This window comes from Coregonus clupeaformis, unplaced genomic scaffold (genome assembly GCF_020615455.1).
Source record: "Coregonus clupeaformis isolate EN_2021a unplaced genomic scaffold, ASM2061545v1 scaf0825, whole genome shotgun sequence".
Lineage (NCBI taxonomy): Eukaryota > Metazoa > Chordata > Actinopteri > Salmoniformes > Salmonidae > Coregonus > Coregonus clupeaformis.
In genome coordinates, this window is record NW_025534280.1 from 190,001 (window position 1) to 200,000 (window position 10,000).

A 10,000-nucleotide genomic window follows, 5' to 3' on the forward strand; every position below is an offset into this window, starting at 1 on the left:
ACACACAGAAACACACAGAAACACACACACACACACACACACACACACACACAGAAACACACACACACACACACACACACAGAAACACACACACACGTCCTCACTCTGGTCCCCGGTGGAGAAGTGGAACTTGTCGCTGTACGCCGTGAAGCCGGCGGCGGTTCGAGCGCGCACGTGGAAGACGTACGGTGGAGGGCTTGAGGCCGGTCACCACGACACTGGGGGCCTTGGTACGGTCTGATGAGTAGCCCAACTGCTCCTGCTCCTGGTGACGACACACACACACACCCCCCCAATCAGATGAGGTCACTTACAACAGGGTGGGAGCAAAAGCATGCAGAAGCCACCAACAGGAGTGCTGGTCACCTCTGGCCAGTTAGCAGATGGTTTCATCCACTTACAATACAGTGAGCGTATATACGTTTAAGTGTGTGAGCCGTGTGGGAGTTGAACCGACAACTTCTGCATTATTCCACACAACCAAAGTGTACAGAGATGTGGTCAGTGACAGTACCTTCAAAAGTGTACAGAGATGTGGTCAGTGACAGTACACTTCAAAAAGTGTACAGAGATGTGGTCAGTGACAGTACCTTCAAAAGTGTACAGAGATGTGGTCAGTGACAGTACCTTATCGTAGTACTTGATCTCATAGTCCAGATGGCGTTAGGCTGCTGTTCCACCTCCGTCCAGGAGAGAGGGCGATACTGTTGTCAGACGCCCAGTCCTTCCTCACCGCGCCAACCAGAGAAGGACCTGCAGGGACACATCACAGGCCTGGGTCAAATTCATTACGTCAAATCCTCCCAAATACTCATCAATGGTTTGGAGCAGGGAGAACGACTGCCCCCTCTCATTGAAGCCCACGAAGTCCAAGGCCGACCATGGTGTTGCAGGCATTGTTTTCAGAAAACAGGATGCCCCCATAGTGAATGAGAAAATGGCAATCTTCGTGGTCAATATTTGTGTAAAACATTTTTTAAAGACAATCAATCACTTATTCTATTAGACCAGATGTATGTCCTTGAACCGATTATTTTTAAATCGCTCACAGAAGAAGTTATAAGGATAATTTAGTTGCTAACGGCAGCCTGCAGCACTCGGTCGGCCTTCAGTTGAGATATTCAACGAGAGGGGGCAGCACTGAGCTAGCCTGCAACGTCACTTACTGGAGTAGCTCAAACAGCGCATGTTATGTCTACATAAAGAGGGAGATCTGAGAGGGGGAGGGAGGGAGAGGGGGAGGGAGGGAGGGAGAGAGGGAGAGAGAGAGAGAGAGAGAGAGAGAGAGAGAGAGAGAGAGAGAGAGAGAGAGAGAGAGGGAGAGGAGGAGAGGAGAGGAGAGGAGAGGAGAGGAGAGGAGAGGAGAGGAGAGGAGAGGAGAGAGGGAGAGAGGGAGAGGAGAGGAGAGGAGGAGAGGGGAGAGGAGAGGGAGAGGGAGGGAGGGAGGGAGGGAGGAGGGAGGGAGGGAGGGAGGAGGATCCCACTACACCCATCAAATGAGGGAGACATGGGTAGAACCGGTCAGATCAGGAGTATTTCACCCTGACGAGGGCCAATAGGGAATCTGGTCTCATTGCACTATGGAGACAATAGACTGGCATTTGGGATTAGGTCGTAATGAGGGGATGAATTACAACTCAATTTCCTTTGTCCTTTTGGGGTCAACACACGAATGAGACGAGAGGGGAGGATTAAAGTATGGCCCTCGGATGCAGAACTCTCATTTAGAACGTAGCTACTCTACTGAGCATGTGCAGAACTCTCATATAGAACGTAGCTACTCTACTGAGCATGTGCAGAACTCTCATATAGAACGCAGCTACTCTACTGAGCATGTGCAGAACTCTCACATAGAACGTAGCTACTCTACTGAGCATGTGCAGAACTCGGCTGTAATTTGAGACGTATCCTTCAGAGTTCTTCTCAACAGCTCTCCATTGTGAGAACAGGAAATGACTCTCTGGGAACTGTCATGCCTTACACTAGCTAGAACTGTCCCTCACTAGTACTACTGTATCCTCCTGCCTGCCAGTGTCAGTCTGTCTACAATACAGACTGCTTCTCCATCAGTGTCAGTCTCTCTACAATACAGACTGCTTCTCCATCAGTGTCAGTCTGTAACGATCCCGGCTGTCTGAGTCGGGTCCTGTCTGGTGACTAGTTTTTCCTGTTCGTAATCTCCAGTTTCCCGAGGGTTCGGGAACGCTCCGGGGAGCGCTCTTGTTTTCCTACCTGCATCCCATCAGCAATCTGCACACCTGGTCCTGATCATCACCCTTCTTAGGCTCTGGCCGAACATCCAGTTCCTGCCGGATCGTTAGCTATGAACAGTATGTTTGTCAGCGTATCAGCCTCTGAGCCATTAGTGTTAGTTTGTTGTTTTGCACCTTGTTACTTGCTGTGTACTGACCTCCGTTTTTGTTCTGTCTGCAGTCTCTCACCCGGAACCTTCACCCAACCTCTGCCTGATGGTCGGCGGCTGCCGAGCCAGTACGGACCAACCACTGCACCCTCAACAACCCATCCCACGCCACCCGCTCTGTTCTAGCCTCACTCGGAATCTACTAATTAAACACTCACCTTTCTCTCAACGTACCTTGTCCTTGTCTGCTTCTGGGTTCTGGCATAGTAAACCGTGGCAGAGCGATCCGCCAGTAATGAACCCAGCGGACCTGGACTCCGTTCACCATGCTATTACCCAGCAGGAGAAGATGTTGGGCCATCATAGCACGGTACTACATGAGATCGCGTTGTCAGTTTCGGAACCTTTCTACCGGTCTGGACGGAGGTCCAGAACCAACGTAAGTGTCCGGTGGAGGATCCACTACGGTTTCACCCATCTCGCCTGCCGCTTCTGAAGCTGTGTCCATCCGTGAGCCCAAGGTTCCGGCGCCGGATAAATATGAGGGGGAGCTGGGAAGATGCCGTTCCTTCCTTATGCAGTGTGGATTAGTGTTCGATCTACAGCCCTACTCTTATGCCACAGACAAGGCTAGGATAGCCTTTGTGATTGAGTTGCTGCGTGGTCGAGGCGCTGGAGTGGGCTTCAGCCGTTTGGGAACGACAGGATCCCTGCATGGCTTCATACCAGGGGTTCACGGCCGAGATGAGAAGCTCTTGACCATTCCGTCCGAGGGAGGGGACGCAGCTAGGCGCCTGTTTCGCTTCGCAAAGGAACTGCTAGCGTGGCGACTTCGTGATCGAGTTCAAGGCGTTGGCTGTGGAGAGTGGGTGGAACGAGGAGTCTCTGCAAGCGGCCTTTTACCAGGGTCTGTCGGAGCAGCTCAAGGATGAGTTGATCTCTATCCGGAGCCTAGTGACCTGGACAGCTTGGTAGCCTTGTCTATTCGGGTGGATAATCGAGTCCGAGAGCGAAGGAGGGAGAAGCAATGGGAGTCCGTCCAATCGATCAGCTTCTCAGTTCCCAGTCGGGTCGGGTGGTGGACCAGAACACGTCGATCAGTCTCCACCACAATGGATTAGTGGAGAGGTCCTCTCTCCCGATTCTGAACCCATGCAAGTGGGCGAGCAGGTTAACCAAGGAGGCGTCAACATAGGCGTAAGACCAACTGCTGCCTCTACTGTGGTAGCTCGGGACATTACATCTCCACTTGTTCCCGGCGGTCGTCAAACTGCCCGGCTCGCAAAGTTGGGAGGACTTTTAGCGAGCCAGTTTCAACCTCTCAGTACCTCTGTCAGACCCCGTTTCCGGCTACCCTTGTGAACAGGAATCAGAGCTTAGCGCTCAACCGCGCTTTTGATCGATTCAGGTGCCGATGGAAGCTTTCTTGATGCCGAGTTGGTGGAACAGCTGGGGCTTTCCAAAGAGCAATTGCCGGAAGCCATTAGGCGACCACTCTGAACGGCAGTAGTCTGGCACGTATCACGATGAGGACTGAACCGGTTAAGATGCGGTTGTCGGGGAATCATTCTGAGATGATTTCATTCTTCATTCTGCCGTCTTCCCATGTTCCTCTGGTCCTTGGATACCCCTGGCTGAAGGAACACAATCCCACGTTCGATTGGGTGGACGGGCAAGGTAACGAGTTGGAGCCTTGATTGTCATGCTAACTGTCTCAAGACTGCCTGCCCCATTCGGTTCCCAGTCAGGTGATTGAGGCTAAACCCCAGATTTGTCCCTGGTTCCCGAGACATATCACGATTTGGGGGAAGTTTTCAGTAAGCAGAAGGCTCTGTCACTCCCTCCCCCACCGACCAATGATTGTGCCATCAACCTGGTCCCTGGAGCTGTCTACCCCAAGGGAAGGTTATAGCAGTATCTCCCGACCTGAACGTGAGGCGTTGGAGACCTACATCAAGAGTCCCTAGCTGCTGGTCTCGTTCGTCCTCGTCATCACCCCCTGGGGGCAGGATTCTTCTTTGTGGGTAAGAAGGATGGCTCTCTTCGACCGTGTATTGATTATCGGGGGTTGAATGACATCACGGTCAAGAACAAGTATCCCCCTGCCCTTGATGAGTTCTGCCTTCGACTCCTTACAGGGTGCTCACGGTGTTCACCCAAGCTAGACCCTACGCAATGCGTATCACCTGGTCCGGATCAGAGAGGGGGACGAGTGGTTGACGGGGTTTCAATACACCGATGGGTCGCCGGTATCAGGTGATGCCGTTTGGACTGACCAATGCTCAGCGGTATTCCAGAGTATGGTGAACGACGTCCTGAGAGATATGATCGGTCTCTTTGTGTTTGTTTACCTGGATGACATTCTGATCTTCTCGAAGGAACCTTCCGACCACGTCCAGCATGTCCGGCAGGTTCTGCAGCGATTGTTGGAGAATCGTCTGTTCGTGAAGGCCGAGAAGTGCGAGTTTCACGCCCACACGACATCCTTTCGGGTACATCATCTCCAGGGGAGAGATTAGGATGGACCAGGAGAAGGTTAGAGAGCGGTTCTGGAATGGGCCCAGCCCGTAATCGAGATTGCAGCTCCAGAGATTTTTGGGGTTTCGCGAATTTCTACCGCAGATTCATCCGGGGATTACAGCCGTGTGGCCGCTCCGTTAACTGCCTTGACTTCCAGTATCAGGACCTTCAAGTGGAATCCGGAGGCGGATCGAGCGTTTCTGGATTTGAAGAGGCGATTCACCAACGCACCGATTCTCTCTCAACCGGACACGGCCCGTCAGTTGTCGTTGAAGTGGACGCGTCTGATGTGGGAGTTGGCGCCATCCTGTCGCAGCGATGCTCCACGGACAGTAAACTCCATCCCTGCGCCTACTACTCTCGTCGCCTTTCGCCTGCGGAGAGGAATTACGATGTGGGTAATCGGGAGCTTCTCAGCGGTGAAACTTGCCTTGGAGGAGTGGCGCCACTGGTTGAGGCGGAGCAACCGTTTATTGTCTGGACTGACCACAAGAATCTTGCTTACGTGCAATCGGCTAAACGTCTCAACTCCCGTCAGGCCAGGTGGGCGTTGTTTTTCGGACGATTCAAGTTTGCCCTGACGTTCCGACCTGGATCTAAGAACGGCAAGGCGGGCGCCTTGTCCCCGGATGTTCTCCAAGACGGAGGAGAGTGGGTCCAAGACCGAGACAATCCTCCCCCGGAACTGCGTCGGGAGCAGTTATGGTGGAAGATTGAGGAGGAGGTGCTGCGGCCCTTCGGACTCAGCCCGGTCCCGGTAACGGTCCACCGGTCGGTTGTTTGTGCCTGAGTCGGTTCGTCCTGCTGTCCCTCAAATGGTCCCACGCCAGCAAGATGGCTTGTCACCCTGGCGTGGCTCGGACAATGGCGTTTCTTCGCAGACGTTTTTGGTGGCCTGCCATGGCGAGGGATACTCGAGGGTTTTGTTGCTGCCTGTCCAGTGTGTGCGCAGAATAAGAGTACCAATCGGCCCAGCTCTGGACTACTTCACCCCCTTCCTATTCCCCGGCGACCATGGTCGATCTGGCCCCTGGACTTCGTCACTGGGTTGCCCGCTTCTGAGGGGAACACGGTCGTTCTGACTATCGTGGACAGATTCAGCAAGTTCGCCCACTTTGTGCCTATTGCCAAGCTTCCCTCTGCCTCGGAGGCGTCCGAGATCCTGGTTAGGGAGGTTTTCAGGGTCCACGGTTTGCCCAGTGATATCGTTTCCGACCGTGGCCCTCAGTTTACCTCTGCTGTCTGGAAGTCCTTCTGTTTGGCCATTGGAGCTACAGTCAGTCTCACATCTGGGTTTCACCCCCAATCCAATGGTCAAGGCGGAGAGAGCCAACCAGAAGATGGAATCCACGCTACGCTGTCTGGTCTCTTCCAACCCCACCTCCTGGGTCTCTCAGTTGCCTTGGGTTGAGTATGCCCAAGTACTCTTCCTACATCTGCCACTGGGATGTCTCCCTTCCAGTGCCTGTATGGCTCCAACCTCCCCTGTTTCCTTCTCAGGAGAAGGAGCTCTCAGTGCCTTCTGTTCAGGCCCATATCTGTCGTTGCCACCGGACCTGGCATCGGGCCAGAAAGGCACTCCTTAGAGTTCGGACGGTATCAGCTCCAGGCGAATCGTCGCTCGGATCCGCTCCCACCTATACCATCGGAGATAGGGTTTGGTTGGCCACACGGGATCTTCCGTTACGGACTGAGTCTAGGAAGTTGTTACCGAAGTTCATTGGTCCGTTTGTGGTGGAGAAGGTGATCAATCCAGTGGCAGTTCGACTCAAACTACCGAGGACGCTCAGAGTCCATCCCACCTTTCATGTCTCCTGCCTCAAGCCTGTCTTCCTCAGTCCTCTGTTGCCTCCTCCGCCTCCTCCTCCTCCTCCTCGAATGATCGGAGGTGGTCCTGCCTACACGGTGCGTCGCATCATGGATTCAGACGGCGGGGCCGGGGTTTCCAGTATCTCGTGGACTGGGAGGGTATGGCCCTGAAGAGAGGAGTTGGATTCGCGGCGACAGGTCCTAGATGCGGACCTCATCAGTGACTTCTACCGCCTCCATCCTGGCGCTCCGGGGAGTCCGCCGGTGGCGTTTCGTCGGAGGGGGTACTGTAACGATCCCGGCTGTCTGAGTCGGGTCCTGTCTGGTGACTAGTTTTTCCTGTTCGTAATCTCCAGTTTCCCGAGGGTTCGGGAGCGCTCCGGGGAGCGCTCTGGTTTTCCGCACCTGCATCCCATCAGCAATCTGCACACCTGGTCCTGATCATCACCCTTCTTAGGCTCTGGCCGAACATCCAGTTCCTGCCGGATGCGTTAGCTATGAACAGTATGTTTGTCATCGTATCAGCCTCTGAGCCATTAGTGTTAGTTTTGTTGTTTTGCACCTTGTTACTTGCTGTGTACTGACCTCCGTTTTTGTTCTGTCTGCAGTCTCTCACCCGAACCTTCACCCAACCTCTGCCTGATGGTCGGCGGCTGCCGAGCCAGTACCGGACCAACCACTGCACCCTCAACAACCCATCCACGCCACCCGCTCTGTTCAGCCTCACTCGGAATCTATTAATTAAACACTCACCTTTCTCTCAACGTACCTTGTCCTTGTCTGCTTCTGGGTTCTGGCATAGTAAACCGTGACACAGTCAGTCTACAATACAGACTGCTTCTCCATCAGTGTCAGTCAGTCTACAATACAGACTGCTTCTCCATCAGTGTCAGTCAGTCTACAATACAGACTGCTTCTCCATCAGTGTCAGTCAGTCTACAATACAGACTGCTTCTCCATCAGTGTCAGTCTGTCTACAATACAGACTGCTTCTCCATCAGTGTCAGTCTGTCTACAATACAGACTGCTTCTCCATCAGTGTCAGTCTGTCTACAATACAGACTGCTTCTCCATCAGTGTCAGTCAGTCTACAATACAGACTGCTTCTCCATCAGTGTCAGTCAGTCTACAATACAGACTGCTTCTCCATCAGTGTCAGTCTGTCTACAATGCAGACTGCTTCTCCATCAGTGTCAGTCAGTCTACAATACAGACTGCTTCTCCATCAGTGTCAGTCTCTCTACAATACAGACTGCTTCTCCATCAGTGTCAGTCTGTCTACAATACAGACTGCTTCTCCATCAGTGTCAGTCTGTCTACAATACAGACTGCTTCTCCATCAGTGTCAGTCGCTCTACAATACAGACTGCTTCTCCATCAGTGTCAGTCAGTCTACAATACAGACTGCTTCTCCATCAGTGTCAGTCAGTCTACAATACAGACTGCTTCTCCATCAGTGTCAGTCAGTCTACAATACAGACTGCTTCTCCATCAGTGTCAGTCAGTCTACAATACAGACTGCTTCTCCATCAGTGTCAGTCAGTCTACAATACAGACTGCTTCTCCATCAGTGTCAGTCTGTCTACAATACAGACTGCTTCTCCATCAGTGTCAGTCAGTCTACAATACAGACTGCTTCTCCATCAGTGTCAGTCTGTCTACAATACAGACTGCTTCTCCATCAGTGTCAGTCAGTCTACAATACAGACTGCTTCTCCATCAGTGTCAGTCAGTCTAAATACAGACTGCTTCTCCATCAGTGTCAGTCTGTCTACAATACAGACTGCTTCTCCATCAGTGTCAGTCTGTCTACAATACAGACTGCTTCTCCATCAGTGTCAGTCAGTCTACAATACAGACTGCTTCTCCATCAGTGTCAGTTAGTGATGATGTATCATAATTGATGTGTCGTTAGCTGGGCTATAATTGTTGATCCCAGAAAGAGGGTTTCCGTCCCCAAACAGCACACTATTCCCTACATAGTGCACTACTTTTGACCAGGGAAGTGAACTACATATAGGCCACGTGTCAAACTCATTCCAAAGAGGGCCGAGTGTCTCCCACCCTTGTTCTTGATTAATGAATTCACTAATTAGTAAGGAACTCCCCTCACCTGGTTGTCTAGGTCTTCATTGAAAGGAAAAAACTAAAACCTGCAGACGCTAGGCCCTCCATGGAATGAGTATGTGTCACCCCTGATATAGGGGATAGGGTGTTATTTGGGAGGCCGGGCAGGATTTGAATTAGAATTCGTCTGGGGTTTTATCCCCAACACATTAAGGGAGATTTGTTTGCTGCTTCACACTCATCATTTGCAAATTGCATATTAATGCCTCATTATGCTTTAAATTACGCTACATTCTTTCAGACAGAATTCCTAATTAATTTATCCTCCCCTGTTTGCAGCGTTGCCTGTCTAAACTTGACAAGTTGGGTTTTATTCCCTAGTTTAAATGTGTTATCAATTACAAATGAAAATAAAAAATGGTGGAGTATGTAGATTATATTGGAATGTAAATAGTAATTCATCATGTTTATCTAAGAGTTGTATTATCACCAGTGAAAATGCGTTAGTAGGTAGTTCTCTGCTGCAGGAAACTAGGAGATCATTATCAAGGTGTTAGTAGGTAGTTCTCTGCTGTAGGAAACTAGGAGATCATTATCAAGGCGTTAGTAGGTAGTTCTCTGCTGCAGGAAACTAGGAGATCATTATCAATGCATTAGTAGGTAGTTCTCTGCTGCAGGAAACTAGGAGATCATTATCAATGCATTAGTAGGTAGTTCTCTGCTGCAGGAAACTAGGAGATCATTATCAAGGCGTTAGTAGGTAGTTCTCTGCTGCAGGAAACTAGGAGATCATTATCAAGGCATTAGTAGGTTAGTTCTCTGCTGCAGGAAACTAGGAGATCATTATCAATGCGTTAGTAGGAAGTTCTCTGCTGTAGGAAACTAGGAGATCATTATCAAGGCGTTAGTAGGTAGTTCTCTGCTGCAGGAAACTAGGAGATCATTATCAATGCGTTAGTAGGTAGTTCTCTGCTGCAGGAAACTAGGAGATCATTATCAAGGCGTTAGTAGGTAGTTCTCTGCTGCAGGAAACTAGGAGATCATTATCAATGCGTTAGTAGGTAGTTCTCTGCTGCAGGAAACTAGGAGATCATTATCAATGCGTTAGTAGGTAGTTCTCTGCTGTAGGAAACTAGGAGATCATTATCAAGGCGTTAGTAGGTAGTTCTCTGCTGCAGGAAACTAGGAGATCATTATCAAGGCGTTAGTAGGTAGTTCTCTGCTGTAGGAAACTAGGAGATC

The 10,000-nt window shown here is 51.0% G+C and overlaps 1 pseudogene; it reads right to left on the reverse strand.

Moving 5' to 3' along the window:
- The window catches only part of LOC123481336, a 45,729-nt pseudogene that overhangs the window by 17,348 nt on the left and 18,381 nt on the right, over positions 1-10,000 (reverse strand).